Source organism: Eumetopias jubatus, unplaced genomic scaffold (genome assembly GCF_037043125.1).
Source record: "Eumetopias jubatus isolate StellerSeaLion01/CBP00866 unplaced genomic scaffold, mEumJub1_p1.0 scaffold_6, whole genome shotgun sequence".
In the NCBI taxonomy this organism is placed as follows: Eukaryota; Metazoa; Chordata; class Mammalia; order Carnivora; family Otariidae; genus Eumetopias; species Eumetopias jubatus.
This window is the reverse complement of record NW_028274812.1, coordinates 129,477,658-129,496,609: the sequence shown is the minus strand read 5'-3', so window position 1 is coordinate 129,496,609 and position 18,952 is coordinate 129,477,658.

Here is an 18,952-nt window from a genome sequence, read left to right as displayed (position 1 = left end):
ATTTACTGGAGGACTAAGTGAAATAATTTGCACAAAGGAAAGGTGCACATTTAGTAGTAGTTATTGTATGTTCTTTGTGTTTTATGCATTTTATCAATGGCATTTTTTATTCTGTTTGATGCATTTTTCAATTCTGCCTGGTGTCAAATTAATATTGTTGTACTTGTCTTCTTTTGGTTTCAGTATGCCTGAAATATCATTTCCTATTGTTTTATTTTTTTTATTGTGATAGGTATACATAACATAAAACTTACCATTTTAACCATTTAGAAGTGGGCAGTTCGTTGGCATTAAGTACATTCAGAGCATGATGCAACCTCTACCACTATCCCTTTCTAGAACTTTTTCATCATCCCAAGCAGAAAGTCTATACCCATTAAATGGCTCCCTATTCTCTCCCTCCAGCCCCTGGTAATCTCTATTCTACTTTCTGTCTCTATGAATTTGCTTTTTCTAGGTATCTCCTGTAAGTGGAATCATACAATATTTATCCTTTTGTGTCTAGTTCACTTAGTGTAATGTTCTGTCTTCAGAGGTCATTCATGATGTGGCCTATATCAAAATTTCATATATTTTTATTGCTGAATAATACGCCCTTGTATGTATATTTGTGTTTTGTTTATCCATGTACCTGTCAGTGGACCCTTGGATTGTTTCCTCCTTTTGGCTGCTGTGAATAACGCTGCTATGAATATTGGTTTATAAGTATGTGCTTGAGTTCCCTGCTTTCAATTCTTTGAGGATGTACCTAGAAGTGGAATTGCTGTGATAATTCTATGTTTAACTTTTTGAGGAACTGCCAAACTGTTTTCCATAATGCTGTCCTATTTTTTATTTTTTATTTTTAAGGGTTCTGTGTTAGGTGTATCTGTTTTAGGTGTATCTCTTGTGAGCTGTAGATAGTTGGTTTCTATTTTTTTCAAAATTTCACATATACTCTCATTTCATCCTCACTTAATACACATGAGATATGTGTGGTTATTTTTAACTTATAAAGAAATAAACTTTCCCTGATAGAATATAATTTCCTCAAGCCACACAAATGATGAATTTCAGAGAGTTTAAGTGACTCCAGACCTCTGATTCTAACTAGAGGGTGCTCTTTTTATATGACGGCTCCCATTTCTCTCTCAACAGATTTTAAGTTACTAAAAAATGGGCCTGTGTCTGATGCATTCTCTGCACTTTGATGAGTACCTTGCAAACAAGAGAAACAAACACATACTTATGGGCTGGCAAATTCATCATGCAGCTCTCCCTCCCAGAATAACCACATTTCTGACCACCTTTAACTAAATCCTGTGCATCCGCCAAAGGAAATATCATATTTCACCTAATGCATTAGACCATGGCTGTATACAACATTTCTCTGAGTCTCTGTTCTCCTAATACACTTGCTTTCTGTTGGGCACCTGATCCTATGACCTTATTACCTGCTTCGTATTTCATATGTCAAATATAAGTTTGTTATTCTATCATTCTTTCCTGTGCCCGGTCTGAGATACTTAATATCTGCAAAGAGGCACAACTCTTCTTCCTTAAGATTTTCTTTTAGTCTTTGATTCTCTGCAGTTTGCGTGTGATCTGCCTAGGTATAGATGTTTTTAGTGTTTATTATGCCTAGCGTTTTCTGAGCTTTCTGCCTCCGTGGCTCAGTAGCTCTGGAAAATTCTCAATCATTATTTCTTCAAATATTTCTTCTGTTCCTTTCTCATTTTTTATTCCTGTGCTTCCCATTATAGTTTTAGGATTTTCTGTTCCATCTGTTTCATTCTTTTTTCTCTTTACATTTCAAGTTTGGAAGTTTCTACTGACATATTATTGAACCAACAATGATTCTTTCACTGGCCATATCCAGTCTACTGATGACCTCATCAACTACATTTTTTCATTTATGTTACAGGGTTTTTTATTTCTAACATTTCCTTTTCTTTATTGGAGTTCCCATTGCTCTATTTCTATTACCTATCTGTTTTTGCGTGTCATCTACTTTTTCCATTAGAGCCCTTAGCATATTAATCATAGTTATTTTAAGTCACTGGTCTTATAATTCTAAACTCTTCCATCTATGAATCTAGTCCTCAGGCTTGATTTGTCTCATCACATTTTGTTTGTTGCCTTTTAGCATGCCTTGTAATTTTTGGTTGAAACCAGGCATGAAGCATCAGTTAAAAGGAATTGATGTTGGTAGAGCTTTAGTGTCAAGTTTTATTTTTATCTGATTAGGAGGCAGGCTGTTTTTACTCTGCTGTAGCCTTGGTCTTAGAGGCTAACCTTCTCTCGCATATCCTTATTTTGGTCTCTTTTGTTGTTTTGGGGTGTCCCTAAAACTTCTCAAGTCAGATATGAAGCTCACAGTTTTGTTTTTGTTTGCTTGTTTGTTTTTAAGCTGTAATCTCCTACTTTTTATAGGAACTCTATCAATGTGGTGGTAAAGTGAGGAGGGAGGGGAAGCATTCTATAGTCCTATGGTTAGGTCTCTGTCTTTTAGTGAACTTGAATTGAGTATCTCCCTTCCCCCACATGGAAGGCTAGACGGGGCTGAAGTTGGGTGTTTTCTACCTGCCAGGGCAGTCTGGCTTTGGTATAACCCTGGTGGGTTAGGCTCTGATAAAATAGTTTCCTTTCAAGGCAGACCTTGTTAAAAAGAACAGAAAGCTCTGGGCATATTTCAAAATGGTTGTATTTCCTCACTTTCTGCTGGAAGCCTAGGGGATTATTCTATTATCTTCACAGTAAGAACTGATAGGGCAAAATGTGGGCGCTCTTCAAAGACTGGGCCGCCTCGGAGATTTTAACTCTCTAGAGAGTCTATAGTGGGCCTCCAGCCATCAGTTAGTTGTAGTTTAAAATGATCCTACAGGGGCGCCTGGGTGGCTCAGTCATTAAGCATCTGCCTTCAGCTCAGGTCATGATACTAGGGTCCTGGGATTGAGCCCCAAATTGGGCTCCCTGCTCCACGGGAAGCCTGCTTCTCCCTCTCCCACTCCCCCTGCTTGTGTTCCCTCTCTCGCTGTGTCTGTCTCTGTCAAATAAACAAATAAAATCTTAAAAAATAAATAAATAAAACGTTCCTACTGATTTTTGTCTCCAGCTGTGGGCTTCTTCCTCTGTTTTGCTCCTGATACGCTGTGATTATCTGTATCCATCTGTCAGATGCGTGTTCAGGGCAGTTTGCCCTGTGACCTCAATCCTGATGGATCTAAGAAAAGTTGTTGATTTCCAGTTTGTTCAGTTTTTTTCCCCCTTGTAATAAATATGGAAGCGTTGACTTCCCAGCTATTTCCATGTCTGCCTGGGAAACCAGAAGTCATATTTATAAATATTTTCCCAGGGGATTGGATCTTCATTGCTTTCCCATTCACCTGCAATGTCTCTAGAGCAACCAAGACCGAAGTGATACAGGAGCCAAATAATCTCAGGAGAGTGGGTGAAAACTTTGTATGTTTTTATGATGTTAATTAGCATTCTTTTACTCCCACTCAAACAATTCCCTATAGCACTTCTTGTTAGATAGGTTGGTGGTAATGAAATCCCTCCGCTTTTGTTCGTTCAGGAAAGTCTATCCCCCTCCCACCCCACCCGCCCCTTTTTGTTTCCTGAAGGAGGGCTTCACTGAGGATGGAAGTCTTGGTTAACAATCATTTTCTCTTACTCTTTTGAACATGTCATTCCATTCTCTCCTGGCCTGAAAAGTTTCTGTTGAGAAATGAGTCACTAGTTCCCTTGTGTGCAACTTCTCTTTTCTCTTGGTGCCCTTAAAATTCTTTGTCTTTGTCTTTGACTTTCGACAATTTAATTATAGTATGTCTCAGTGTAGCCCTATTCAGGTTCAACGGAATGGGTGCATTTGGGGCGTCATGAACCTGGACATCCATTTCTCTTCCTAGGTTTGGAAAGTTTTCAGCCATTATTATTTTATTTTATTTTATTTTATTTTTTTAAAGATTTTACTTATTTATTTGAGAGAGAGAGAATGAGAAATAGAGAGCACGAGAGGGAAGAGGGTCAGAGGGAGAAGCAGACTCCCCGCTGAGCAGGGAGCCCGATGCGGGACTCGATCCCGGGACTCCAGGATCATGACCTGAGCCGAAGGCAGTCGCTTAACCAACTGAGCCACCCAGGCGCCCCAGCCATTATTATTTTAAACATACTTTCTGTCCCTTTCGCTTTCTCTTCTCCCTCTGGAATTCTCATAATGTGAATATTGTTTCTTTTCATTGTGTCCTATAATTCCTGTAGGCTTTCTTTACTCTTTCATTCTTTTTTTCATTTTGTTCCTCTGACTGAGTGATTTCCAACATCCTGTCCTCCAGATCATGATCGAGTCTACTCTTGAAACTCATGAATTCTTCAGTTCAGTTATTGTATTTTTCAACTCAAGGATTTCTGTTGGGTTTTTCTGGTTTGTTTTTGGTGGTTGCTATTTCTTTGTCAAACTTCTCATTTTGTTCATGTATTATTTTCCTAATTTCATTTAGTTGTCTGTGTTTTCTTGTAGTTCATTAAACTTCCTTATTAGGATGGTTCTGAAATCTTTTTCTGACAGTTCATAGATCTCCATTTCTTTGGAGTCAGTTATTGGAGCTTTATTAGTTTCCTTTAGTGGTCTCCCATTTACCTCATTTTTCATGACCCTTGATTCCTTATGCTGGTAGTATCCGCACATTTGAGTAACAGGGCTCCTCTGCCAGACTTTACAGGTTTGTTTTGGCAGACGTAGTTCTTTACCAGTCAGCTCAGTTTGGATTTCTGGATGGCTCTGCTGGTAACGTTCTTGGGCACATGGGACTTACTAATATGGTCTACTGGGGACAAGACAACTGTCTGAGCTCTGAGGGTAGGGATAGGGGAGTGTGCTACTGGCTGAGAATAGATGGGTAGAACTACTGCTTTGGTTCCCTACCCAAGTGAGGCTATTGGATGGGCTCAGCAGTTGCTTAGATTTTCTGGTCCTGCTTACTAGAGGGTCAGGACTGGGTACTATATTCAGTAGTAGTTGGGGCTCTGAATTAGGTTTCCTGCCCTGGCAGGGCAGCAGGATAGGACCCTGGGCCCATATAGCTTTGGGGATCTGAATCAAGCCAGAGTGTGCACTGAATTCCCTGATTAGGTGAGGCGACCAGTTTCACTCTGCAGATGGGGGGGAGCCATGGGCTGTACTCTCTGTTCAAGTGCCACTGGACATAGGGATGTTGAATGGGCTACAGAGCCTCTCATGGGCTCTGGTTAGGTTCCCTGTTTGGACGGGCTGACGGCTATGTTCTACAAGGAGCAGGATGGTGAATAAGATCCCCTATCTGGGCACAATGGGGAAAATAGCTCTAAAACCAGTAAGGCTGTTTGTTTATTGTCTTAACTCAAGCCAACCTGCAGCACAAATTCTGTGACCAAACAGGGCCACTGGCCTTTCTCTGCAAACCATCAGCTCTGCTTACCACCCCTCAGCATGGGTACCACTGGACTGCGCAGCTTCTAGGACTTGTCTCCAGCCCTTCTGGTCAGATGAGGTCTGAAAACACCCTCTACAGTGGGTGGGGCTGTATCTCAGCTCCATGGCTTGGGGTGGGAGGGTAAGGGCCACTCCAGGCTACTCTCAGTTTCCCAAATGGGATCTCCAGTTTGGAGGGGACAAGGGCTACCCTCAGCCTTGTCTATGAATGAATCCTCCATGGGAATGCTGCACATTTGGTATTGGCTTTGCTCTGGGGGCAGTCAGCTCTGCCTGCCCACCTCTTGGTTCAAGCACCATGCCCACACAGCCTCCCGGAGTTGTTGCCAGCCCTTTTGCTCAGATGGGGCTGGAAAACACTCTCCACAGTGAGTGGGGTAAGATTCAATTCCTTGCCTGGGTGTGGACAAATCAGGCTCTAGGGCCGACAAAGCTCCTTGTTTGAGGATCAAAATCAGCAGATCTGGACCCCACTGAGTTCCCTGGTCAGAGTGTACCCCTGACTTGGTTCTACAGATGAGCAAAGCTGCTGGTTGGGATTACTATTTGGTCACTACAGGCATGAACTCAGTCTGCCATGATTCATGTGTTGGTTCTTGCCAGCCCTCCCCCACTTCTCTGTCACCGTCAGATTTCCAATGGTTGAACTCCCCAGATTCCCCTACAGTCCTGGTAGTGCAAGATCAGAATAGCGCCTCCTGCAAAGCAACCCACAATGCTGGGGTTGGGGGTGGCCCTGGTTGACTTTTCCCACTGGAGGAACCAGAGGCTTGGGGGAGACCTCTCCACATGGTGCTGCACTGTCCTGGGGGAGGGGCGATGCGGTCAATGTGTAGCCACCTCTCTTAACCATCTAATACAGTCTTCTTGGTCTCTGTGGTGCAGGCATGCTTCAGCCTCATACCCATGCTTTAGGATTCTCACAGTACTGTCTTTTTCTTGAGTAGTTGTTGTTCTTATGAAGGGATCTGAATTCAGAAACAGCCCATGTCACCGTCTTGGTGATGTCACTTAGCTTTACTTTTAACCCCAAACTATCTTCGATTTTAACAATATCAGTCTTTTATTAGAGTTTGCTTTTACTGTTTTCAAAAATGTTCTCCAATTTCCATCTTCTGACTCAAAAATTATAAAAATGCTTTCTGACATACCCTCCTACCCACAACTCCCATGGAAGGTCTGAAATTTAAATCATTTCTGCTTCTTTGTTATTACTGTGCACTAATCTCAGTCTTCGTTCATATAATCAGGAATTTGAAACTCAGGTTATTGTTATTATTTTATATTTTGTAAATATATGTATGTTAATTTTCAAATGTTATATTTCACATTTGCCTGGAGTTTGGCAACCCTGTTTGTGATAGTGTTCTTTCCCGTCTTTAACTGCCTCTAGTGATCACAGCTAATGCTTTTAGTCCCAACTTTTCAGCCTCGTGTTTATTTGTTATCTTAGTCAGCTAGGGAGACTATACCTTCAAGTAATTTTTTCAAGAGGGAATCAATATGCAATTCAGATCAGAGATGGCTTTACCATGTGCTCCGGAAGGGTAAGGTCTTCTCCCTTGTAGTGCCCTGGCCCCTGGTGCATCCCCAGGGCTGCATTTGTAATGCTACAGATTTTTTTTTGTAATGCTATATATTTTTAAAGAAGTTCCCCCAATTGTATTAGTTTTAGAATCCTCAAAGGCTGAATCTGCCTTTGATTCTTATTCATCAACCTCTGAATATTTGCACCTGTTACTTTCACATGGGAAAGATTTGTCAAGCTAAAGTTCAAAACCAAACAGATTTTTAGGGGTGCCTCGCTGGCTCAGTGTTAAGCTTCTGCCTTCAGCTCAGGCCATGATCCCAGGATCCTGAGATCGAGCCCTGCACTGGGTTTCCTGCTCAGCAAGGGAATCTGTCCCTCTCCCTCTGCCCACCCCACCCCCACCCCAGCTCATGCTCTCTCTCTCTTTCTCTAAAATAAATAAAATATTTTTTTAAGAAAAAATCAGATTTTTAAGTCTTTCTAGGAAATACCCTATCTGAAATTCATGTGGGATCTTTTTTTATTGTTAGAATTCAAAAATGTTGCTAGACTATGTACCCCCCTTTCCTGTCCTGGGTATTTTCTTGCAGTTGTTCTTTTTCTTTTCTTTTTTTTTTTTTTTAATGTTATGTTAGTCACCATACAATACATCATTAGTCTTTGATGTAGTGATCCACGATTCATTGTTTTCATTTAACACCCAGTGCTCCATGCAGTACATGCCCTCTTTAATACCCATCACCGGGCTAACCCATCCCCCACCCCCCTCCCCTCTAGAACCCTCAGTTTGTTTCTCAGAGTCCACAGTCTCTCATGGTTCATCTCTCCCTCCGATTCCCCCCCTTCATTTTCCCTTCCTTCTCCTAATGTCCTCCGTGCTATTCCTTATGTTCCACAAATAAGTGAAACCATATGATAATTGACTTTCTCTGCTTGACTTATTTCACTTAGCATCATCTCCTCCAGTCCCATCAATGTTGATGTAAAAGTTGGGTATTCATCCTTTGTGATGGCTGAGTAATATTCCATTGTATATATGGACCACATCTTTATCCATTCATCTGTTGAAGGGCATCTCGGCTCTTTCCACAGTTTGGCTATTGCAGACATTGCTGCTATGAACATTGGGGTGCATATGGCCCTTCTTTTCACTACATCTGTGTCTTTGGGGTAAATATCCAGGAGTGCAATTGCTGGGTCATAGGGTAGCTCTATTTTTAATTTTTTAAGGCACCTCCGCATTGTTTTCCAAAGTGGCTGTACCAACTTGCATTCCCACCAACAGTGTAAGAGGGATTCCCTTTCTCCACAACCTCTCCAACATTTGTTGTTTCTTGCCTTGTCAGTTTTTGCCATTCTAACTGGTGTAAGGTGGTATCTCAATGTGGTTTTGATTTGAATTTCCCTGATGGCTAATGATGATGAACATTTTTTCATGTGTCTGTTAGCCATTTGTATGTCTTCTTTGGAGAAGTGTCTGTTCATATCTTCTGCCCATTTTTTGACTTGATTATTTGTTTTTTGGGTGTTGAGTTTGAGAAGTTCTTTATAGACCTTGGATACCAGCCCTTTATCTGTAGTGTCATTTGCAAATATCTTCTCCCATTCTGTGGGTTGCCTCTTTGTTTTGTTGACTGTCTCCTTTGCTGTGCAGAAGCTTTTTATCTTGATGAAGTCCCAAAAGTTCATTTTTGCTTTTGTTTCACTAGCCTTTGGAGATGTATCTTGAAAGAAGTTGCCGTGACCAATGTCAGAGAGATTATAGCCTATATTCTCCTCTAGGATTTTGTTGGATTCCTGTCTCACATTGAGGTCTTTCAACCATTTTGAGTTTATCTTTGTGTAGGTGTTAGAGAATGGTCGAGTTTCATTCTTCTGTATATAGCTGTCCAATTTTCCCAGGACCATTTATTGAAGAGACTGTCTTTTTTCCATTGCATATTTTTTGCCTGTTTTGTCTAAGATTATTTGACCATAGAGTTTAGGGTCCATATCTGGGCTCTCTATTCTCTTCCATTGGTCTATATGTCTGTTTTTGTGCCAGTACCATGCTGTCTTGGTGATCATTGCTTTGTAATATAGTTTGAAATTGGGCAACATGATGTCCCCAGCTTTGTTTTTCTTTTTCAACATTTCCTTGCGATTCAGGGTCTTTTCTGATTCCATACAAATTTTAGGATTGTTTGTTCCAGCACTTTGAAAAATGTCATTGGAATTTTGATCAGGATGGCATTGAAGGTATAGATTGCTCTGGATAGCATAGACATTTTAACAATGTTTATTCTTCCGATCCATGAGAATGGAATGTTTTTCCAGCTTTTTGTGTCTTCTTCAATTTCTTTCATGAGTGTTCTGTAGTTCCTAGAATATAGATCCTTTACCTCTTTGGTTAGGTTTATTCCAAGGTATCTTATGGTTTTTGGTGGTATTTAAATGGAATTGTTTCTCTAATTTCTCATTCTACAGTTGCATTGTTAGTGTATAAGAAGGCAACTAATTTCTGCATGTTGATTTTGTATCCTGCCACATTACTGAATTGCTGTATGAGTTCTGGTAATTTGGGGGTGGAGTATTTTGGGTTTTCCACATAAAGTATCATGTCATCTGCGAAGAGAGAGAGTTTGACTTCTTCCAAGAAGAAGTCTTGCAGTTGTTCTTGTCTCTGAATAATGATAGAAAGAGAACTGTGGGCTAGGATGTGGATGGAGGGCTTTATTCTGGTTGTCTGAGGTAGAATAACCAAAGCATAGATGGCCAGTTTGAGTCCAGGTTTTGGTGCCAGGTTTCAGACAGTTGGGTAGGGGATATTTTGGCCTATCTCTTTCCAAACACAGTAGAGCTGCCATAATTTGTAAGAAGTATGGGCTGTTTTTCTAGTCCAGTCCCACTAGACTTGTAATTTGTGGCAAGATCAGTCTGACTATTTTTTTAAGTAACAGTTTTATTGACATATAATTCACGTACCCAATGACTCACACTTTTAAAGTGTACAATTTGGTGGCTTGTTGTATATTCACAGATATGTGTGAAGTCCATCACAATCAATTTTAGAACATTTTCATCACCTCAGAAAGAAAGCCCATACCCCTTAGCTACCACATTCATCTCCCCTGTCCCTAAACAACCACTAATCTACTTTCTAAATCTATAGATTTGTCTATTTTGCACATTTTATTTATTTATTTATTTATTTATTTATTTATTTATTTATTTATTTTTAAAGATTTTATTTATTTCCTTATTTGAGACAGAGCAGAGCAAGAGAGAGAGCATGAGCGGGGGTGAGGGGCAGAGGGAAAGGGACAAGCAGGCTCTCCACTGAGCAGGGACCCCAATGCGGGGCTCAATCCCAGGACCCTGAGATCATGACCTGAGCAAAGGCAGACGCTTAAGTGACAGAGCCATCCAGGTACCCCTGTAACTATGTAATTTTTGAAATCAGGAAGTGTTAGTCTACTAACCTTCTTCTTTTTTTAAGATTGTTCTGGCTATTTGTAGTCCCTTCCAGTTTCAGATGAATTTTAGGACCAGCTTGCCTATTTCTGCAGAAAAGCCAACTGCAGTTTTAATGGGGATTGCATTGAGTTTGTAGGTAATTTAAGGTAATTTAAAATTGCCATTTACCAATGTTAATTTTTCCAATCCATGAATGCCTATGTTTTTCCATACATTTAGGTCTTTTTAAATTTCTTTCAGCAATGTGTTGTGGTTTTCAGTGTACAAATCTTGCACTTCTTTTGTAAAATTTATTCCTAAGTATTTTAGTCTTTTTTATGCTTTTGTAAATGTAATCTTTTACTTAATTTTATTTTCAGTTTTTTCATTGCTAGTGTATAGAAATACAGTAGGTTTTTGTATATCAGTTGTGTATCCTGCAACCTTGCTGAACTTGTTTATTCTATTTTTAAAAAATATTATTTAGGATTTTCTGTGTGAGAGATCATACCATCTGCAAGTAGAGCAGTTTTATTCCTTCCTTTCTGTCTAAATGCCTATTATTCCTTTTTCTTACCTAGTTGCCCTGTCTAGAACCTTCAGTTCAATACTGAATACAAGTGGCGAGAGCAGACATCCTTGTTTTGTTCCTGATGTTAGGGGCAAGTTTTCAATCCTTTACCATTAAGTGTGATGTTTGCTGTGTTTTTTTCACAGATGCCCTTTATTAGATTTCAGAAGTTTCCATCTGTTCCTAGGTGGTTGAGCGTTATTATTACGAAAAGGTGTTGGAATTTGTCAAGTGCCTTTTCTGGATCTTTTTGTTCTTTATTTTTTCTGGATCTTTTGTTCTTTATTCTGTTAATATGGTGTACTGTATTGATTGATATTTTTATGTTGAAACCATCTTTCATCACTGGGATAAATCCCACCTTATTATGGTATATAATATGATTTATATGTTACTGGATTTGGTGTGCTAGTATTTTGAATATTTATGTGTCCATATTCATAAGAGATATTGGTCTGTAGTTTTCCTTTCTTGTGATATTATTATCGAGGTCATATTCTTAGAATGAATTGAAAAGAACTCTCATCTCTATTTCGAAGTGTCTGTGAAGGGTTGGTGTTAATTATTTAAATATTTGGCAGAATTCACCAGTGAAGACATCTCATCCTGAGCTTTTATTTGATGGTAGTTTTTGATTACTAATTCAATCTCTTTACTTGTTATCAAACTATTCAGATTTTCTATTTCTTCTTGAGTTGGTTTCAATAGTTTGTATCTTTCTAGGAATTTGTGCATTTCATCTAAGCATACAATTGTTTATAGTATTCCCTTATAATCCTTTTTATTACTGTAAGGTCAATAGTAATGTCTCTTCTTTCATTTCTGATTTAATAATTTGAGTCTACTCATTTTTTTGTTTGTTTTTGGTTAATCTTTCTAAAGGCTTCACAATTTAGTTGATCTTTTCAATGAAACAACTTTTGGCTTTAAAAGTTTTCTCTGATGTTTTCTATTTATTTCATTAATTTCTACTCTCATTTTTATTAGCTCCTTTTTTTTCTGTTTTCCTTAGATTTAATTTGCTCTTCTTTTTCTAGTCACTTAAAGTGGAAGTTTAAGTTATTGTTTTGAGATCTTTCTTCTTCTTTAATGGAGACATTTACAACTATAAATTTCCCTCTACACATGGCTTTATCTATATCCCATAAGTTTTGGTATGTCTTCATTTTCATTTATATCAAAGTATCCCTTAAATTCCCTTGTAATTTCCTGGGTGATAGACATTGGGGAGGGTATGTGCTATGGTAAGCACTGTGAATTGTGCAAGACTGTTGAATCACAGATCTGTACCTCTGAAAAAAATAATACATTATATGTTAAAAAAGAAGAAGAAGAAGAAGATAGCAGGAGGGGAAGAATGAAGGGGGGGAAATTGGAGGGGGAGATGAACCATGAGAGACGATAGACTCTGAAAAACAAACTGAGGGTTCTAGAGGGGAGGAGGTGGGAGGATGGGTTGGCCTGGTGATGGGTATTGGGTGATGGGCACACTCTGCATGGAACACTAGGTGTTATATGCAAATAATGAATCATGGAACACTACATCAAAAAATAATGATGTGATGTATGGTGATTAACATAACATAATAATTAAAAAAAAAAGAAGAAGAAAGAAAAAAAATTCCCTTGTAATTTCTTCTTTGGCTCATTCCTTATTTAGAAGTGTGATGTTTAATTTTCGCATATTTGTGAGTTTCCTAATTTTTTTTGTTACGATTTCTAATTTTATTTCACTGTGATCAGAGAACATACTTTGATATCAATTCTTTTAAATTTACTGAGACTTGTTTTATTTATCCTGAATAATGTTCCATGTGTGAGAAGAAAGTGTATTCTGCTATTATTAGGTATAGCTATCTGTTAGGTCTAGTTGGTTTACAGTGTTGTTCAAATCTTCTGTTTCCTAGTTAATATATTTTCTTTTATTCATTATTTAAAGTGTGGTATCAAAGTCTTCAAGTATTAATTGTTGGAATGTCTCTTTCTTTAGTTCTGTCAGTTTTTGCTTCATGTATTTTGGGCCTCTGTTATTAGGTACATACATGTTTATATTATTATATCTTCTTAATACCTTGACGCTTTTATATTTATTATATGTCCTTCTTTGTCTCTGTCCTTAATGTCTATTTTTTGTGATAGTAGGATAGTCATACCAAGTTTTTTTGTGTTTACTATTTGCATAGTATATCTTTCTCCACCCTTTTTCTTACAACTGATTTATATCTTTGAATCTAAAGGATGTCTCTTATAGATAGCACATAGTTGCGTCATTTTTTAAAAATTCTTATCCATCCTGTCAGTCTCTGTATTTTGATTGAAGAATTTAATTCATTTAATGTAATTGTCAATAAGCTAAAATTTAGGTATACCATTTTCTATTTGTCTTATGTCTTTTCTCTTTCTCTGTTCTTCCATTACTGCCTCCTTTTCTGTTAAATAGATGTTTTCTAGTGTACTATTTGTAGTCTTTTTTCTCATCTTTTACTACATAAATTTTAGTCATTCATTTTAGTGGTTGCTTTGGTAGTTATAATTAACATCTTAACATAACAATTTTATTTCAATTAATACCAATTGAATTTCAGTAGTATACAAAACTTTGCTCCTCCATAACTCCATTTGTTTTATTATTTTCATATAAGTTCATCTTTATACATTTTATGCCCATCCACACAGTAATTAAGAGGAAAGGAAAGGGGGGGGTTGCAAAAAATACATTTATCCTGTCTTTTATGTTCATCCATGTAGTTACTTTTACTGATACTCTATTTCTTCATGTGGATTCAAGTTACAGCCTATAGTCTTTTCATTTCAACCTGAAAGAATTTCTAATTAATTTCTGGTAGAGCAGTCCTGCTAGTGACAATTCTGTTTTCATTTATCTGAGAGTGTCTTAACATTTTCCTTTTGAATGATAGTTTTGCTGGATATAGAATTCTTTGTTGACTATCTTTTTCTTTCAATGCTTTGAATATGGTATCCCACTGCCTTTTTGCTTTCATGGTGTCTGATAAAAAATCTTCTCTTAATCTTATTGAGGATCATTTGTACATGATGAGTTATTTCTTGGAACTTTCAAGTCTCCTTTTGGCTTTAATTTCAATACCTGTGTTATGAAATGTGTAAGTGTTCGTTTTACTTAGTGTTTGTTGAACTTCTTGGATGTGTGTATTAATGTCTTTCATTGAATTTGGGAAGTTTGGGGCCATTATTTCTTCAATTACTCTTTCTGCCCCCCTCTTTCCTTCTCGGATTCCCATTATGCATGTGTTGATGTACTTGATGGTGTCCTAGTAGTCTCTGAGACTCTGTTCATTTTTTTTTTCATTCTTTTCTTCTATTTTTTTTTCTGTTCAGCAGACTGGATGATCTCAATTGAACTCAGTTGACCTTGGAATTCTCAAGTTGGCCTCATGAATTCTTTCTTATGCCTGCTCAAATTTCCTGTCGAACCATCTAGACTTTTAAAAAATTTCATTTAATGTGGGGCGCCTGGGTGGCTCAGTCATTAAGCATCTGCCTTTGGCTCAGATCATGATCCCGGGGTCCTGGGATCGAGCCCCACATCGGGCTCCCGGCTCCTGCTTCTCCCTCTCCCACTCCCCCTGCTTGTGTTCCCTCTCTTGCTGTGTCTCTCTCTGTCAAATAAATAAAAATTTAAAAAATAAATAAAAAATAAAAATTTCATTTAATGTACTTTTAGGTTTTAGAATTTCTATTTGGTTCTTTTAATAATTTCTCTTTATTGATATACTCTATTTGAGGAGACAGTGAAACATCATTCTCATACTTTTGTTTAGTTTCTCTTCTTTGATATATTCAAATAGCTGACTTAAAGTCCTCGTCTGGTAAGTCCAATATCTAGGCTTCTTCAGGTACAGTTTCTATTGATTGCCTTTTCCCTATATAGGCCACTTTCTTCTTCCTCTTTATGTTTTATCATTTTTGCTGAATATCAGACATTTTAAGTAATATAATATTGCAAATCTGGAAAGGAAATTCTCTTCCTCCCCAGGGTTTGTTGTTTTTGATGTTTGTTGTTGTGGTGGTGGTTGTTCTTTTAGTGACTTCTCTGAACTGATTCTGCAAAGTCTATATTCTTGTGTGTGGTCACTGAAGTTTCTTTTCAGTTATTTTAGTGATAAACTAAATGATTGGAGAAATATTTCCTTAAACACCTAAAACACCTGAAAAATAAGTCTCTCAGTCTTTGCTGAGAATCCCTTTGTGCATGTTGGGCATATCTTCAATACTCGGTCAGGCAGTTGACAACTGCCTTAGGCTTCAATTACTGCTTGCACGGAGCTTCAAGGTTAGGAGGTAGAGCCTAGGACCTTCCCAGGTCTTTTCTGAGCATGCACACAGTCTTCTAGAGACCCAGGAATTTGTTAGAGATTTTCAACCACCCCCCCACCCTGACATGGACATTTCATTCTCAGCTTTTCTTTCTTAAGTGTTTTTGTCAACCTGTTTTTTGGCCCCAAGTGTTATTTCCACCTCAGGCAGCTATAATATTAAACAATAGCCACTGATTTTTTTTTTTCAACAAACACCCTCAGAGGAAAAGCTGTTTGTATTCAGTGATCTCTGAGTCACATCAAATGAAGACAAGTTCTCTGAGTGAGGTTTTCCAAAGAACTTCCAAGTAGGTCACATAATGGCCATTCTTTAGGCATGGGGATTTGGAGGTACTCCAACCTCATGTGCCCCCTTTAGTGGCTGCTGGTCTTCTAATATTTACTGAGACTGTGGGACTGGTTGGTTACAAGGCTACCCCAGAGGCTGGTAGAGAGGGATGGGCACAAAGCAAGTCTAAAAAACACCTGAAAGTTGCTCTTATAACTAGAATTCAGGCTTTTTTTTTTTTTTTTTAAGAAATGCTCCCCAGATTGTTGCAAGCCTTTCGTTAATTTCCAGAATTTGAAAAAAGTTGATTTGGACAAATTTTGAGTCTTCTCTTTGCTTTTATGAAGGGAGATGATTTTCAGAGGTTTTTACTTGACCATTCCCACCCATGTCACCCTTTTAAAAATCTTTAATCAGATTGTATCACTGCATCCTTATAATCTTCCAAAGGCTACTCTTTATAGTTCAAATCCCAATCCCTTAGCAGAGCCTGTTAGTTCTTGCATGAGTCTGCTCCTGCTGCCCCTCTGCCTATTGCTCTGTTCCTCTCACTCTACAGCCTCTGTGTCCTTCTTTCCGTTCCTTAAATATACCAGCCTGTTTCCTTCTGGTCACTCATGTCTCAGCTCATTGCCGCATCCTCACAGAGGTCATGCCTCCCCCACCCCACTCTCCCTCTCTTTATCACCTTTCCCTGGTTTGTTTTATTTATAACATCTAGCACTACCTGAAAAGATCATGTCTTTATTTCTTTATTGTATATGAGCTGTCTCCCTCATGAGACTGTAAACCCTATAAGAGCAAAGACCTTGTCTGTCTTCTTCTCTGCCACATCTTCATTGCTTGGAGTGCTTTTTTGGCATATGATTAGATATTCATTGTTGAGTGAATTAAAAGCTAAGTTCATAGTTTCACAGGCCCCCTTAAGAGACCCACTTCAGTTCATGAAGAGGGTTACAACTTTGTTTTTCTCCCCTAAAATTTCTCAAATTTGTGTTCTAGCTGTTAAAGTGTAATTAATAAACTTTCTCTTTAAAGACAGTTAGTTGTTGCAGTTGTTTTATGAAACTAGTTATAGTCTATATTAGTCATGCCCAGTATACATTCTTAACCTCTTTTCATTCCTGGCTTTGTATCTTAAGACCTATGTTTATTTTAGAATTCAACTTCATATGTTATATAACCCTTCCTTCCCTTAACACTAGAAAAAAAAATCACAGAAAATTCTGAAGAATTTCAGTCCCTAAAGTGAAAGACCATGAGATCTGAAAGGAAATTGAACTATAATAACCTGTCAAGGGTAAGACCTGTGGAAGTTTTGGTTGTAAGTTAGGCTCTTCAGCAGAAAAATCTATTCTTCATGCTATCACATAATACGCTTAGTGCTACATTATTCCCACAGAGTAAACAAACCAAATCTGTATTTGATATAAGAACATTTTCCATCATTCCCCTGCCACTCATGTCTAAGAACCATTTTTCCTCTTATGGCACTCTTTGCGGAGATGAAATCTATGAAATTATTGTGAGCCCTTTATTAGTGTCCTAGTGTTGAGCACACTGAGGTGTGGCATGATGACTCATTCTGTGTAACTAACTCCACTCTATCCAGGAACTGAGCCGTATCCATAAATATAAGAGATCCAACACCAGATGTCAAAAAGTCAATGTTGACTTAGGAAAGGAAATATGTCATTTTGCGATTAACTCCTAAAAGCGATAGTTAAACTTTTGAATCATCTGAGTTTATTTTAAAGTGGCACTTTTCTTCTTTACTTTGTAGTTGGGATTATTTGCCAAACACTAGGTTTTCAATGAGAAAACAACACGAGCACTTGTCAGCATCAAGTGTTTCCTTTTGATGGTTAGTCCATCAAATTAGCCTGTGAATTTCAGAAGTTAATAATTTCCTGCTTTGAGAGAAGCTTTTGAACCTTATCAAGATTGTACCTGGGTGGATTCCACTGAGATGTATACCCTTAGAGGCAAGGAGTAGCTTGTATGCATGGAAGGAGGCTGGAAACCAGAGCCATGTGGCAGTGAATGGCACAGGCAGGTTATAAGAAAAGGTTCATTCAAGGAACATGTGATCCCCAAAGTCCTTCCATTGTAGACAAGTTGCAGACATCTCATTGATTCGACATGTACCAGGCTGAGAGGCACTAGCAAGCTTGCTCAGTTGGTTAAGTAGGTTACAGCATGGTACTAACAGTGTTCAAGGACTCCCTCTCTGATTCCTCTCAGGTCAGTTTGCTTGGTTCAGGGGAAGAGAGTCTAACCCAAGGCCATAAACATTACCCTTGGTTATTCGCCTAAACCCAAGCCAGTTAAAGTTCTGTTACACAATTATGATCTTTGTTCTGTAGGAGATAATGGTAAATAGCTTGTAGAAGTCATTTTCTAAATGCTATCCTCTTGGTTTGTCCATGTTCCAAGTTTTTTTCTAGAGAGAAATGTTTCTTAATGTGAATGAATAGCTACATATGGGAGAATTATACAGATTGTACAAAACATATCTAGACATTTGTTAGTCTATTCATTCAGTATAGAGTATGTGTTCAGGATGAGGTTCTAAGAATACAAAGCTAGTAAGAAATAATTCCTGTTGTCAAAAAACTTACAATAGGGGCACCTGGGTGGCTCAGTCAGATAAGCGTCTGCCTTCAGCTCAGGTCATGATCCCAAGGCTGGGCTCCCTGCTCAGAGGGGAGTCTGCTTCTCCCTCTGCCCCTTCCCCCGACTTGTGCATTCTCTCTCTCTTTCTCATTCTCAAATAAATAAATAAAATCTAAAAAAAAAGACTTACAATATAATTGATACCCAGTTGTGATTATTTGGAATATACAAACTTTTGGGGAGGAAAACAATCATGAGGTCCCATGAAAGTCAGATATTCTCACACAGTTCTACAAGTAATCTTTTTATTTTTTGCCTCTTATTAAAAATATCAAGTCTGTTTCTCTTGATATTGCAAAATAAATGGTTAATATTTTTTTAAAAACTGTATTTCTGATAAACATATACATATTATACATTATATATGTATATATATTATATATACATAAACATAATATATACATATATTAACATACATAAATTAATTTCATGTGCTTTAAAAAAGAATTTAAATTGAGTATTCTATTTAAGAATATAGTTCTGAGATGGATAAAATCAGCAACATAAGAAACAAAAGGTGGGACGCCTGGGTGGCTCAGTCAATTGGGCATCTGCCTTTGGCTCAGGTCATGATCCCAGGGTCCTGGGATCGAGTCCTGTGTCAGGCTCCATATGATTTCACTCATATGTGGGATTTAAGAAACAAAACGTATGAGCAAAG